Below are 15007 nucleotides of genomic sequence, written 5' to 3'. Positions count from 1 at the left end.
CCAAATACTATTTAAACTGCAATAAATTTAAACTTCAGCTTTAGCTTAGTGTTGGACACTAAATAGTTACTAATTTGATATTTACATATCCTTGAATGGCTTTACGAATTCAGATTAACAAAGAGAAGTGGAAGGTGTGATAAAAGTTGTATTTTTACATTAAGAATTGAGTGTATAAGCAATGCTCAATACATTTGTAATTTTCACAAATAAATTTGGTTGTTATTAAAATGTATGAGTTGAGGATGTTCTTTTCCCCTCTTTTGATATTGTTAAGTTAAAGTATTAGGTGAGTAATATGGTATTACATTGAGTTAATTAATGAGGTATTCACGTAGGTGACACCCGCAACTTTTTTTTAAAAATTAATAACAGTAAAAATAAAGATGTTTTGACTGGAATAAAAGACATCTACATTCCCCCCCCAAAAAATATGATGGATAAAAAAAGTTGTAAAAATTTACAGAGTTTTAAAGTTTGTTGGTGGTTGGTGGACCTTTTAACGCCATCCGAGTCACACCCGGAACTCCAGTTATTCTTGAATTGCCCAAAAACAACGTTGTTCACAAACCTCACTCTTCAGGACAGTAACAATGTCATCATTGTGGTCCAAAAGTGCGGAACGGCCGAATGAAACCGAAATTCATGCAGTTTTTGAAATTTTATATGTGTACAAGTAGTTTGGGGATGGGGGAAAACCTACCGAACCACTTTTGAAATATGGTCGCCATTTTGAAAGCCGCCATCTTGCATCGAGATCACTTTTTTTAAAAAATGGGAACCTAGGCATGTGACACATGAAATTACACTGGGAAAAACTCACAAACACGATGGTAGCATTCATTTTTGCAAAACTTTATTCATGTTCATGCTACAGGGTGTTAAAGAAGTGTTTTCAACAATTTCTCTCATTGTTGCAGGATGTTCAAGGATATATATACTCAATGTGTCCACCATTGTTGGCCAGTGTCATATTGAGTCGATTCACCCATTCCTGATGGACTTTCGATAAGATGTCGGGTATGATGCTTGCAGAGCACTCGACAATTCTTTCTTTCAAATGTTCCATATCATGAATTTTTACAGAATAGACTAGTGATTTCACGTGGCTCCACAGATAACCAATGAAGGGGGTCAGGTACGGCGAGCGTGGTGGCCATTCCACGGGCCCCCTGCGACTTTTCCATCGATTGGGAAACTGGTGGAGCGCCGTCGTGTTGAAAGAACACAGGGAAACTGCCATCCTCGATCATGAGAGATGGAAACACTTGTGTATCCAGTAAGTTCAAATAATCCTCGGCATTTAGGGTACCGTCAATGAAGAAAGGTCCTACCATACGGGTTCACCATACCATCACTTTTGAACGGGGGACTGTCCAAGATTTATCCACCCAATGAGGATTCGATTCAGACCAGTATCTCATGTGAGATAAAAGTTTTCTTCATCACTGAACAACACCATGCGAGGTAAGGTAGGGTCTTGTAACACCTTACGGGACATTTCTTCTGGAAATTCAACCCGGCGGTCAGGATCGTCCTCACTCAGGTGTTAGGGCCTCCCTGATGGAGCAGTGGTAGCGTTGTCGCCTTGTAACCAAAAGGTCCCGGGTTCGATACTTGGTGGAGGTACATAGTGGTTCGGATCCCACTTTAAACTGTAGGCCCTGTCCCGATTAGCCTTACTGTGCATAAGTGGACTTAAAATACCAATTCAATTAATCAATCAATTACTCAGGTGTTGAAGAAACTGGATCCTAATAATGGAAGCACGTCTCACACCAGTAACAGCAGGATGACTACGGGTACTAACGCGGACTCAACGTAACTGCCGCCAACACAGCTGTTGATGTCGCTTCATCTGTGGCTACCTTAGGCCTACCTGATTTGGGTCTGTTTGCAACAGATCCAGTCTCTGAACTTAGCGATCAGTTCCCGCACAATGGGAGCTTGTTCTGGATGGCGCTGATTGAACTCATCGGCGATGACTTTCGAGCTTCTTTCCCCACACATCAGGATGATTTCCACGCGTTCTACTTGTGAGAGCTCCGTTGAAAACACTTGGTTGGTTGGTTGATTTGGTGCTTTAAGTCCACTTTATGCACAGTAAGGCTAATCGGGACTGGACCTACAGTTTAAAGTGGGATCCGAACCACTTGTGCCTCCACCGGGTATCGAACCCGGGACCCCTTGATTACAAGGCGACGACACTACCACTGCGCCAGCGGGAGGCCCGTTGTTGAAAACACTTATTTAACACCCTGTAGCATGAACATGAATAAAGTTTTGCAAAAATGACTGCTACAATCGTGTTTGTGAGCTTTTTCCAGTGTAATTTCATGGTTCACATGCCTAGGTTCCCATTTTAAAAAAGTTATCTCTATCCAAGATTGAGACCATATTTCAAAAGCGGTTCGGTAGGTTTCCCCCCCATCTACTACAAGTACACATATGTAATTTCAATAACCGCATGCATTTCGGTTTTATTCGGATCGTTCGCACTTTTGGACCACCCTGTATAATGAAGATATGGATGTGCTCAATGTCTTCGTTCTCAAAATATTTAGATTTGAAGCATGTGAGTGTCACACCCGGGACTCATGGATTGGCCCTTAAGGTGATTGCTCATGGTAATTTTAAATGGTAATCTGCAGTGTCCCAGAGCGGTGTGGGGAAGGAGGTCCAATGTACCCCTTCAGATGTTTAGGTGGAGTTACACACCCCCCTTCCCAAATTCTTTGTTCCGAATTGTGGTCCTTGTACTGCCCTTGAGTTAATTTCATACATGCAAGATTCTTCAGTTGTCTTTAATAGGCAAATAAAATATCAATTCGTCTACATTATCTCCAAATCCAACTGAATTCAGCGCACCGTGTGTAATACATCTCGGTAGTGCGCCCAGAAAAGTAAATGCATGACCTGAAACAAAAATGCATAAAGTCTATACCTCAGACCAAATATTTAAATGCATAGAGTGGACTACCTGCCACGTTTATTTCCAGATGATGGTAACTCGTTGTACAATATCATAAAACTCTGCTATGTTGGCATTGTGATTTTGCTTTAAGATTGAGTTGGTGTTTTAAGTCCACTTTATGCACAGTAAAGCTAATCGGGACTAGAGCTACATTTTAAAGTGGGATCCGAACCACTATGTGCCTCCACCGGGTATCGAACCTGGGACTCCTTGATTACAAGGCGACGACGCTACCACTATGTCATCGGGGAGGCGTCGCCACATAAAAGAAGCGGCGCATTTGCCTCTTCCCTATCTTTTTCTTGTATGTTCGTTTCTCTGTCTTTTTTTGCTGTTGTTGTTAAGTAGGTAATTTCATTATAAACTATACTTGACTAAACAGACCCATTGTTTCTGAGTTTTGCCTAATGTTGTGCAACGTATCTCATCAACTGTATAATTAAAGCAATTAACATAATTATCATTACAAACATAATGTGCAGATTGTCTAGGTTTCAAACGTTGTCACAGTCACAAAGGAAGGGAAAGGGCCTGCCGACGCCATACTGGAAATGCCTGCATTTGTATCAGTTTTGAATCGGCAACGTAACTAATTTGGCAACAATAACCCGTTCTAAAAACAGACAGACTAGATCTTTAGCATTTGGTGTCATTGTCAAGTTGGTGGAGTGTTGCCATTAGAATACGATCGTGGATTTTGCCCAGGAAGTGCTCATATTTTTATATTTTTTTCATATATTTAGCTTTGTGTTTACTTGTAGTGTTTCATAAATGAAACGTACCTGCTTTCCCCTGAGTTTGTCCACTGCCCTGCCAGAATTCTTGTCGGCGTCCATGCATGACTCAAAATATATTACTGTACTTCAGTATGGCTGATTTTTTGTAAACTTTCTCTTCCGTAGCCAAGACCCGGGTTCGATACCCGATAGAGGAACATACGAGGGTCACTATTTATATTTTGAGACTAACAATGAAAATAAAGGAATTTGGCATTGAAAACTGCTTTATTGTTTTTCGAAGTATTCTCCTTCATGGTCAATACACTTTTGCATTCGTTCGAACCATTTGTCAAAGCAGTTTTTCCAATCTTCTTGAGACACCTCCATAATATGGTTTTTGAACGCATCAACGGCGTCTTCCGTCGACGAAAATCGTTGTCAACGCAATTTATTCTTGACATTCGGGAACAAGAAGAAGTCATTGGGTGCCAAATCAGGACTGTACGGCGGATGACCCATCAATTCGATTTTTTGACTGTTCGTAAAGTCGGTTGTTGGACGAGATGTGTGACAGCTGGCATTGTCTTGATGAAGAATGATCCGACGGCGTTTGTTTGTTTTCCGTATTTGACCGAAGACCTCTGGCAAACAAATTGTTGTGTACCATTCAGAGTTTACCGTTCTACGTTCCTCTAAAGGCACAGTTGCCACATGACCAGTTTTCCAGAAAAAACAGGCGACCATTTGTTTCGATGTGCTTCGAGCGCGAACAACTTTTGTTGGATTGGGTTCATCTTGAAACACCCATACAGTCGACTGCTGTTTACGTTCCGGCTCATATGCATATATCCATGATTCGTCAGCTGTTACAATCTTATATACGTCTTTTGAAGCACCACGATTCTATTTATTGAGCATTTGTTTGCACCAATTGACGCGAGCGTCTTTTTGAGTTTTTGTCAAATTGTGTGGGATTAAACGAGAACATACCTTTCTCACAGCTAAATGATCATGTAATATTTTATATATGCTGGTGGAACTAATGCCTATGGTTGCCTCAATCTCACAGTATGTCACATGACGATCTTGCAGTATTAGGTTTTGCACAGCATCAATGTTTTCTTGAACAACAACTGATTTTGAACGACCTTCGCGAATGCCAAACGATTCCGTGCAAACGTCAAATCGCGCTTAACTTCAATCAGTGTTGCCAAGGCTCAAAATATAAATAGTGGCCCTCGTAGTGGTTCGGATCCCACTTTAAAATGTAGGTCCAGTCCCGAATAGCCTTACTGTGCATAAAGTGGACTTAAAACAACAAATCAATCAATCCCGTAACCAGGATAAAAGAGGGAAACTAGATATTCTACGGATATGCATTAGCTCTTCGGGTTTTCCGAGTAAGACTGCTGTAACTATGACACATACAGTCTCAGAATATGTTATGACAGTTGGTTCCTTTTTACGGGATAAATGAAACTCATTGCTTCTCAAGGCTATCCTGTATACTACTTTGATTTCAACTACCCTACCCCAACTATGTCTGGAGCAGGCGAAGGAAATCAAGTCTCTGCACAGGTTGTGACGCGAGGCAGCTCCACCAATGAACACGCGAGAGGGAACCGGATTGCGTGGAAAGAGGGGGAGGAGCGACTGCAGTTACCAGCCTTCGCAGTAGCTTGTACTGCTTCGCTCTACCCACTCAATATCCTCCCCTTCTCTGTCGCTATGCGCGGCCTTTCTCCAGAGATAGCTGGGACAAGGTACAAGAAGGAAGATATTTCAGTTATTTCATGATCCTACTCACCTGTGTTACGTGGGCAGTAGCTGAATTTACCTTGGACGGCGAGGAATCAGTTACTTGCTCTATAACATGGATTGGTATGTGATCAAAGTTTTGCATGTTTTACTTTCGACGAATAATAAAGCTATCTAACAGAATCTGTATTTCAATCTATGAGTCGGTGAGTGAATTTTTCTGAGTTCTTAATGGTGGAAGTGTCATTTCCCTGACTTTGATCTGATTTGATGGTTTGGTAGTGGCGTGTAGCGGTGGTTGTGTCTTTGGTTATCCCTGCGACTGCCGCTCGAAGTTCGGTCGTTGATGGTGGTTCTAGTCAGAACCCGTGTTTTGGTCCTTAGAAGGGCCGACTTGAGTCTTTTGTCCTTAGAAGAGCCTTGTTTTGCTGTGACAATTTCTTTTATTTTGTCCGTTTTGTCTGGTCATTTGTATGTTTAGAATACTCCTTCTGCGATGATCGTGAAGATCGTTTCTATGATGGTTCGTAGTTTGGCTATGTTGTCTTCTGTTTTTTGATGTTGGTCTTTGGCTTTTTTAACGTCTCTTGCCTTGTAGTTTTCTCGTTAGCTACTGGATGGGCTCGTCTGTTTCTTCTTGGTCTTACCTTGTAGTTTCTGGCTATATTTTGTTGGTAGTCTCTGTTTGATCTTTTTTCTCTTCTGTTTTGGGAGTGGAGTTTTGTCTCGTCTGTTTCGGCTGTTCAACTGACAGGAACTTTCTGCATCCTCTGTAGTTGGCTGAGTGATTTTCCCCACAGTTGCAGCACTTTGCAGGGAGTTGTCTGTCTTGTTTCTGGCACTCAGAGGTGAGGTGGTTCGCTGCACATTTCGCACATCTTGGTTGGGTCATGCATTGTCCCTGGGAGTGCCCGATCCTCTGGCATTTATGGCATTGTAGTATCCCCGGTGATCGATATGGCTCCACTCGTATCTTGTAGTGCAGTATGTATTCATGGCTGTAGATGTTTGGCTTTGTATGGCATCTTCGTATCCTGGCATGTGTTTTAGGATCTCTCTTCTTCGTCTGATGGACTTGCATCACGCCGTAGTGTTGCACTAGCTCGGTCTTGATTTCTTCAATCTGTGTGTCGATTGGCAACATCCGCAGAACTACTTTGATTGGTCGTTCTCTTCTGGATTTTTCCGTAACGTAGCTAAGCCATTGCTCTTTGCAGTAGGTGATGAGTAGAGTAAGCACAATCAAACAGTAAAATAAGTAAGTTAATAAGCACAAAAAATAAAAATAATAAGCACCAAAATAAGCAAAAAAATATACAGGAAAATCTGAAAAAATATTTGTTTATTAGATCTCTTACCTTATTCAAAGCTGTTACAGTATGTAAGGAAGGTCATCCTGAGATTTTCTTGTGTGAAGCTCCTGCGTCTGTCAGTGAAGAATGATTTGTACAGTGAAAATGTTCTTTCCACATCGCATGACATCACAGGCGCATGTGAAAAACACCACAGTTCTTGTTCGGTGAATTCCTCTTCAATGTCTGTTTCTTCACCAGAAATCTTTTTATCAATTTGACACAGTGTTTTGTAACCGGTATTTTTCGGTAATTCCTGATTGAGCTTGTCGGACACAATTTTACCAACACCGTGAGTTTCTGAAGACAACGTTACTGGAATTTGATCAATAAGAGAAAGCGAATGTTGCAATGTATTATTTCGAGCTTTCAACTGTGTTATAATATCAGGTAATTGGAAAAATGATTATGGATGCACTGTATCTTTTCTTGGATGCCGTTTCTCCCGTGCGGCTATTTAGAAGCATTGATCTCGTCATCCCGATGCCGTCGTGTGATTGAAATAGGATTGAAATATGAGAGATTTGGGTAAAATATGCTATTTTAAACCAAAATTATAAAATAAGCAAGCATAACCGTTTCCTGCAGAAATAAGCATTTATAAGCGCTTTCAACCTTAGTTAAATAGCTCATCAAGGTATGTAATACGAAGTATAACCTTTCTTCTTACCATTAGAAGTCTGGAAAAGAATATGCATTTCGCTTATAAGTCAGTGCTCTAGTGATGAGCTTGTCGTACGGTTGTCTGGAGTTGAGCTGTAGCTTCATGCCATCATGGAATAGTCGAATTTTTACATCGTCGCCGACTTTTTTCATCACTGTTGAGGCGAGTTGGTGGCTCTTTTCTGCGTTGTAGATGTAGACAGCTGGTACCTTCTTTGTCATGTCTGGTTGTCAGACAGAGGGTATTTGAAGTGACGATAGGGTTGACGTTCTGAGTTGCTTGTGCACGGATTGGCTTTTTTGGATAGGTGTAGGGTTCGTCGTACATGTCTTACTCGTCCGTGGTGTTACAAGGATACTCCCTTTTCCTGTTGCTATTCTCCAATGGAGTGTCTTGATAACGTGGTTCTTCCTTGAACTGTGGGTTGGTTGTGCAGTCCGTTTCCCTGGAGGGGGGGCTGGTGGTTTTGTGCCCCATCTTCTCTTTCTGATATCTCTGTCCTGATTGGTTGTTGTTGACCTCTTTCCTATTCACCCCCGGCCGTTTTAGATGATCTGCGCTGTTTTGTGCATCTCTTTTCTCTTCTCGTTGGCCTCCTGGCAAACAAAATCAGTCTGCTTGGATCTAAGTCCCAACGAAGAATGAATCCAATATAGGGAATGAATAACACGAGAAAACGAATCATCACTTAAGTATAATTCAAGCTATGCTACAACAAAGCTTCTAAAAGAAGTTACAACCATAACTGCATCAATTACCTCTCTCCGTACACGCCTGTACCTACCCTTCAAGTGACACACGTTTCACAACTGTTTACAACACTATTTCGAAAGAAAAGTGACATTTTCTAATCCTATTGATTCCTGTCGAGATGAAAACAATCCGTTTTGCAAGAAGAAATTCTCACAATTTCATTCAAGCACCATCTGTAGGGAAAAGTTTAAATGTAGTCAAAAAACGCAATTGTGAGGCAAAATTAGTACTTTTTTCTATAAATTACGAGAATATTTCATACATTCTGTTAGACACTTTGTAGGAAATTGTTTATAATTGTAAAGATGAGTACAAGTTACTTTTCACAATTATTCAACAATTGGGACAAAGGAGAATTCGTTCGTTTGTAAGATTTTGTTTACATTGTCTACATCGCCTGCACTTATTACATAGTAGCCTACAATATCTGGGCTCGCGCGTAGTCAAGTGGTTAGCGCTCTCGCCTTTGGTGCAAGCGGTCCCGGGTTCGATTCCCGGTGCGTGCCTCCAAAATTTCTTCGTTGACGCAGCGAGAACTGTGCTTGAAAAGAAGAAGTACCGGGCTCAGTTCACAAAAGCCATAAGATTGTGACGATGGGATCCGATGAGCTGACCACGCGTCACCCAATTAAAAAGCCGCTCTGCCAGGCCATGGCCCTTAGAGGGCTGTTTTAGTTTTAGTCTACAATATCTACATGTAGACGTAGATTATCGTTGTTTACACGTAGATGCAGTCGCTTCCTCTTTGAAGAAGAATGAAACATCCCGGAGATATCGAATGATTTGACGTGTCTTCTAGACGTGGCGTTTATTTGATGCCTCAATTGCTATTTACGTACACTCCCCTCCTCCCCCACTCGCTGCCTCAGAAGAATGTCTTCCAGAGGAAAAGACCTTGGCCAGAATTTAAGAAGACGGCTGTAAATGATTTGTGGGGCGGCCGCCCGAAGTCTTGAAACTTGTGCTGGCCATTCATCTGCTGCTTCTGGTGAAAAGTGGAACGGGGATTACTTCCACCGGGGGGGGGGGGGGAGTTTCGTAAGAGAGTTGGGGGGAGATTAGGGAAGAAGATGCTGCTGGAAACAAGGGCATGCCGTTGTGGTATAAATATATTTCCCAGGGGAGGGTGAGAAATGTGGATGAAAGAGCATTCGTCCGAATAATGCCCACGCGGCACAGGTCACCTGGAAAGTGGGTTATCTCATGGTTGAGATGGAGAACGTATATCTGTAGAATTATCGAAACTGCTTCGTTTTGGGCTGTTCGTGGTTCAATCCAGGATGTGCAGGTTCCGGCAATATATATGTACCATTTATATATTGCCTATCGTAACACAATACAGCTAATGTTAAAGAAAATAGTGGTAATTGATAGATAACATAATGCCATTTGTAAAATAATAACACAGCACTGTTCACTACGTCTTATTTTTTTAAAATCACATCAGGTAGATAGCCACCATTCCGTGTTATACACTCACAGAGTTGATGAACAAAGTCATCCATTACAGACACGAGCATTGCGGGTGGAGTTCTTCCGTAATTCTTCTCTTCAGGTTCTCTAAGTTCAATAACATGTCTCTTGAGGTACCCCCAGAGAAAGAAGTCGCAAACAGTCAGATCGGGTGATCATGGAGACCACGCCATGTCCCCGAAACGTCAGATGATTCTGCCTGCGAACACTTTACGTAACGTTACCATGTTTCCCGAGCGGTATGTACAGTTGCTCCATCTTACTGGAAACAAAATGCAGATCTCCGTATTGTGTGTCGTTCTGGTACTGTTCAACGTCTCCCAGTGTTCAACTGCTTTCGAAATTTACACTACCGAGCTACCATACAATCACTACTTTTAAAATACGCCTCTACAACAAAAGCACGGTGTTCAGGGTCCAACGCTTCATTGCTACAGAAATGGTATCCCTCGTGTTTTTATCTAACATGATGGGTCTCATCCCTACTGCGGGGCCTTAAGGAATACAAACCTTTGAAAGTGATAGATATATATTGCCGGACCCTATACATATCTGAAGAACTGTGGAAGTGTGTATTTTAGTTTGTTAACGATTGGCACGATGCAAAACATGTTTTTGATCGTGATTTGTCATTTCGGGCTTTGTGAGTGTTTGACTCACGATCTTCATGTCGAAGGTATCTGGTTCGAATCCCTGCCTGGGCATTGGCTGTAAAGGGTAGCCTTTTCAGAAGACATCGTACGTACACCTTCAAAACTGCATTATTACAGGCAAACGAAGCTCTGGCGCCTAAACTACAGCAGGGTGTCCCATAAAGTCCGCAACTTTTGAATCTGGCGCCATTTTTTAAATGTTTTGTTGGCAGCCCTGTTCTTATCATTTCTTTTATCTACTATCACTCCGATTTTGATTTGCAGTTGTTGTTTTCTTCATTGTTGCAGGTGTTGCCATGGAGCGGTTAACAAATGAACAGCCCAAAAACCACTCCATACGGTCGTAATTTGCGGGTGCATTTGAAGTTCGTGGGTCACTCGTGGATTTTCAGTCCCCCAAATCCTGCAGTTTTGTTTATTAACAAATCCACTGATGTGGAAGTGGGCTTCGTCGCTGAAAATGATGTTTTTTTTGCGAAATTTTCATCCGCTGCCAGTCTCTCTTCAATCCATTCGCAAAATGGTCTTCTTTTTTGATGATCTGCCGGCTTGAGTTTCTGCACCAGTTGGATTTTGTATGCATGCATGTGAAGGTCTTTACTCAAAATTATTTGCAATGAACTGCGAGGAATGTTCAACTGCTGTGACCGTCAGCGAATTGATTTCCTTGGACTTACTGGTACACTTTGTTGCACTACTGCGATTTGTTGAGCATTGCGTTGAATGCGATTTCGCCCAGGTGATTTCACAGTAGCAACAGAACCAGTTGTTTCGAACTTCTTTATCAACCGCAGAACTGTAGACTTGTTGGGTGCTTCATTGCTTCCGAAAACCGCGTGAAGTCGTCTTACCGTCTCGGCCCCACTTTTAAGATTTTGATAATAATTTTTCACGATCAGAACGCACTGTTCATTTGTGAACCGCTCCATGGCAACACCTGCAACAATAAAGAAAACAACAACTGCTAATCAAATCGGAGTGATAGTAGATACTAGAAATGATAAGAACAGGGCTGCCAACAAAACATTTAAAAAATGGCGCCAGATTCAAAAGTTGCGCACTTTATGGGACACCCTTTATAATCATTTATGAGATTGTGTTGCCTCTTGCCTGTCTATGTGCTGAGTGCCACTTGGCAGCCTCGACTTTTATCAATTACGTGGCAGTTGAAGTTTTTCTATGGGTTTGACTTTGTCTTGATATGAAGTTTGGCTTCATAATGTAAGTTGTTATCAAAATCTTCGTACTTTTCACTAACTTGACTATTTTTGCTAAAGAGCTCAAGTCCCTGTATTAGAAGTAGAGTGCAAATAGGCCCAATGACAATGAACCCATTATGATGTTTAATGTAACAATTAATTGGTCCTGAGTTTTACTGTATGAGTGTGAAACATGCGTTAATATGTCAACCACTGCAACAAGATTTCAGATTATGGACAATTCAGCCCATGGTGGTATTTTTATACCTTTACTATTATTTAACTGTTTTTGTCTTTATCAGTTAATTTGGGGATAGGGCACTCTTATTCCGCCTGTATAGTCTCCTTGATATAAATCTTGCATGTAAATTGTATTCGACGGTAAAATGTTTAATTTGTTCTTACTGCAAGCACAGTATGCATTAATATTTATTGTCGTGATAATTTTTTAACATGAATAAATTTTAAAATTATAATTTCTCTCTTTCATTACAGGTAAGTGTCCTAGACTTCGCGAGGAGTCCGTGGGTATGTACAATAATTACAATACAGTGTTGAGCATCTCGGTTGCACTAGTGGAGGCCTTGCACTCCTTGCAGTGCGAGCTTTCCGCCTGCACAAATTCTTGCGAAGCTGTAATTTTTACATAGCATATACAAACATTTTAAGGCTCTCTCAGTCCAAAGCGAGTTTATTTACGTAGTTAGATGTTGAATTTCTTTAAAGTGCCTGTAGCTAGTATTAATGCGTATTGTTTTCCTGTATGATCATTCTTCGTTGCTAGGCCTGGCTCATAGGAAGGGTGTCTGCCACTAAATACAGTTTTGTGATGGAACTATAATAATTTGTGGAAAATGCATTAGGACATGCATGCGCTACATGGTGTGTCCAAGAAGTGAAGGGGGTCGTAACTTCCTTTTGTCAAAATTTTCCTTAAAAAAAAGGTTAAAGTTTACCCTTCCCGAACGGGACTTTTGGAGCTTTCCCAGTGGACTTTTCTTTTTGCTGTTTTTTTTTTTAAAAAAGCAGAAAATATGTTGTGTGATATTATTGAACATTTTTTTTCTAAATTCTACAACAATTCCTTTTTCCACATATAATATGTTACTTTCTATGTAAATTTTCTGGTGAATGATTTTTTCTGCAACAATTTTTGATAGCGAGATGAAAAAAATAATTTATTGCATAAACGTTACTGAAAACATATTTTGAATGGTAATACAAAATTAATTTAAAAAAGAACAGAAAAGCTTTATGTTAGAATCTTCACTAGCTGCGAAATTCGAAGCGAAATGGTCAGAAGAAGTTTCCACAATATGGATATAAATTATTAAATGTAATGTTAAGAGTATGAACAAAGACGCAGCTTAATTCGACTCGACTACAAGTAAAACTCAACACTGAAAACAAGGTGACATCTATCGGTTGAAATTTGAAAGAGGTGGTTATAACACACGTGCACAAGAGATGATGTGCGATTATAACATGTTCATTCACATTGTAATTTTATAGTGAACATTCTTAACATTATCTTACGAAAATTATAGGCACGCCACTGTGTTTGACGTAGCATGCCTTGAAGTCCAGATTTGTTCCAACGACTGAAATCGTTTTAAACAAAAAACAACTAATTCTTATGCTCGATGCTGAACGGATTATTTTTAGAACACGTGCTGGGGAATTTGTTTCAAGCACGTTCCTAAAATACGTATAGCATCTGCAGTTCTCTTTAAGGTCTTTAAATGAGAAACATGCCCCCCTTGTTGAATAATCCAACCGACTTAAAGTGTACAACATCTAAGGTGTTAGTTTGTCCGCTATCGAAGTTGCATGAATTTTCATGACACTCATGGAAAGAAGGAAGCTTAACGGGTTTTTGTTCTTTGTGTGCAAGGTTTCGGTGTAGAAATAAGTCACAATGGCTCTTTCGGTTTGATCACGTGGATTTTACATCCGCATTACGGGATTTTCCCTCCAATCCTTTCTATTTTGGTGGTAACTGTATGAATTAAAACATTAGTTTCTCCTAATTTGTGCATTTCTGTTCTGCACACAAAAAATAAAATTTTGTTTGGCATATATGAAATAATTCCGAATTCATAACAATAAAACCATGGTTATGAACTGTTCGGCTGCTTTGATAAAGACGTTGTGGTGATAGGTTATTTCGAGAGATGAAACATTCTGTTCTATGGACAGTATTGGAGTTCTCGTTTGCTGTTTTAAACTGGAATCCATATACAGGGTGTACCAAAAGTGATAGCGCACTCTGAAACCGTGAAAAGTAGACGATAATAGAAACAAGAAAGTCTCAGTAAACATAGGGTCAAAAACGAATCGTTTGCGAGATAATTGTAATTGTATGGTTACTATTCGCCGCTGACTTGATTGTTTGTGCACATCATATAGTCCACGCGTTTACTTCGTTAACGTCGAAGAACTAAAGAATCCGCCGCCACAAACGTGGGTGGGGATAAATAGCGGGCGAGTTCTTTTCGTCCAACGACACTCAACCTTCAGCCAATGGGCGCAGCTGTCATTCTGCTCGTCTACTCCACGTGGAGTCCTTGAGCCAATGGGCGTAGTCCTTGAGCCAATGGGCGCAGCTGACATTCTGCTCGTCTACTCCACGTGGAGTCTGTCACATGACTGGGGATACGCTGTTGCCGTACTTTTCAACTTCAATATGGAGACCGTGGGAAGGTGTTGTGCGCGGAGAGAGAAGGTGGCGTAGAGTAGATGTGTGGCAACACTGTGCGGTGAATTTGATTGTTGTAGCTGGTGGGCGCGCTCCGTCAACTTCAAAGCCAGCCCGTCGTTAACCTAGCTAGCGCGTCGACTATACGCTTGTCTCCTTGCGCACTCCGAGATTTCTTTGTTTAAAACTAAAGTCTGCTGAAAGGGAGCGTTGTAAACAAACCATACGTCCTGTACAGGACGGAAGGCATAACTGACAGCAAAAATTCACACATTCACAAAGATACATCAGCGTCTCAGGGAACATGGAACCTTCGCATACAATCAAGTCATTCGCAATTATTTCGCAAACGATCGCGATACTTTTTTGTTTCTACTACCGTGTACTTTTCACAGTTTCAGTTTGCGCTTTCACTTCTACGACCATAAAGTCTGGGATCTATGGCGGTGTTGATTCCTGATTGCACATGAGCTCTTGCACTGACAAGAAAAAAAAAAAACAGAAACGTTGGAAGAAGTAACCCTGTCGACTGGGCACCACGGTCAACTGACCTCAACCCGTTTTGACCTAAACGGTTAACCACTGCAACGGCTACTCTGGATTCTTACATTTTGAACAGAATTCGTAGAAAGGTCTTGAACCGTTTGAGGAAGTGTGTTGAGACTGGCGGTGTGGAGCAGGTTTTGCATTAAGGAAATGCGTTGTTCATGAGTTCTTGCATTGGATCTAAACTTTATGGTCACTCTGTAGGATGAAGTAGGAAT

The 15007-nt window shown here is 41.1% G+C and overlaps 1 protein-coding gene across 1 annotated transcript in view; it reads left to right on the top strand.

The window, feature by feature from the left end:
* Positions 1-15007, top strand: part of LOC145981916 (peripheral plasma membrane protein CASK-like) — a 902867-nt gene that overhangs the window by 883749 nt on the left and 4111 nt on the right. The window lies entirely within an intron of this gene.

The sequence above is a fragment of the Lepisma saccharinum genome, chromosome 30 (assembly GCF_977018435.1).
Source record: "Lepisma saccharinum chromosome 30, izLepSacc3.1, whole genome shotgun sequence".
NCBI lineage: Eukaryota > Metazoa > Arthropoda > Insecta > Zygentoma > Lepismatidae > Lepisma > Lepisma saccharinum.
This window is presented reverse-complemented; position numbering and strand designations above follow the sequence as displayed.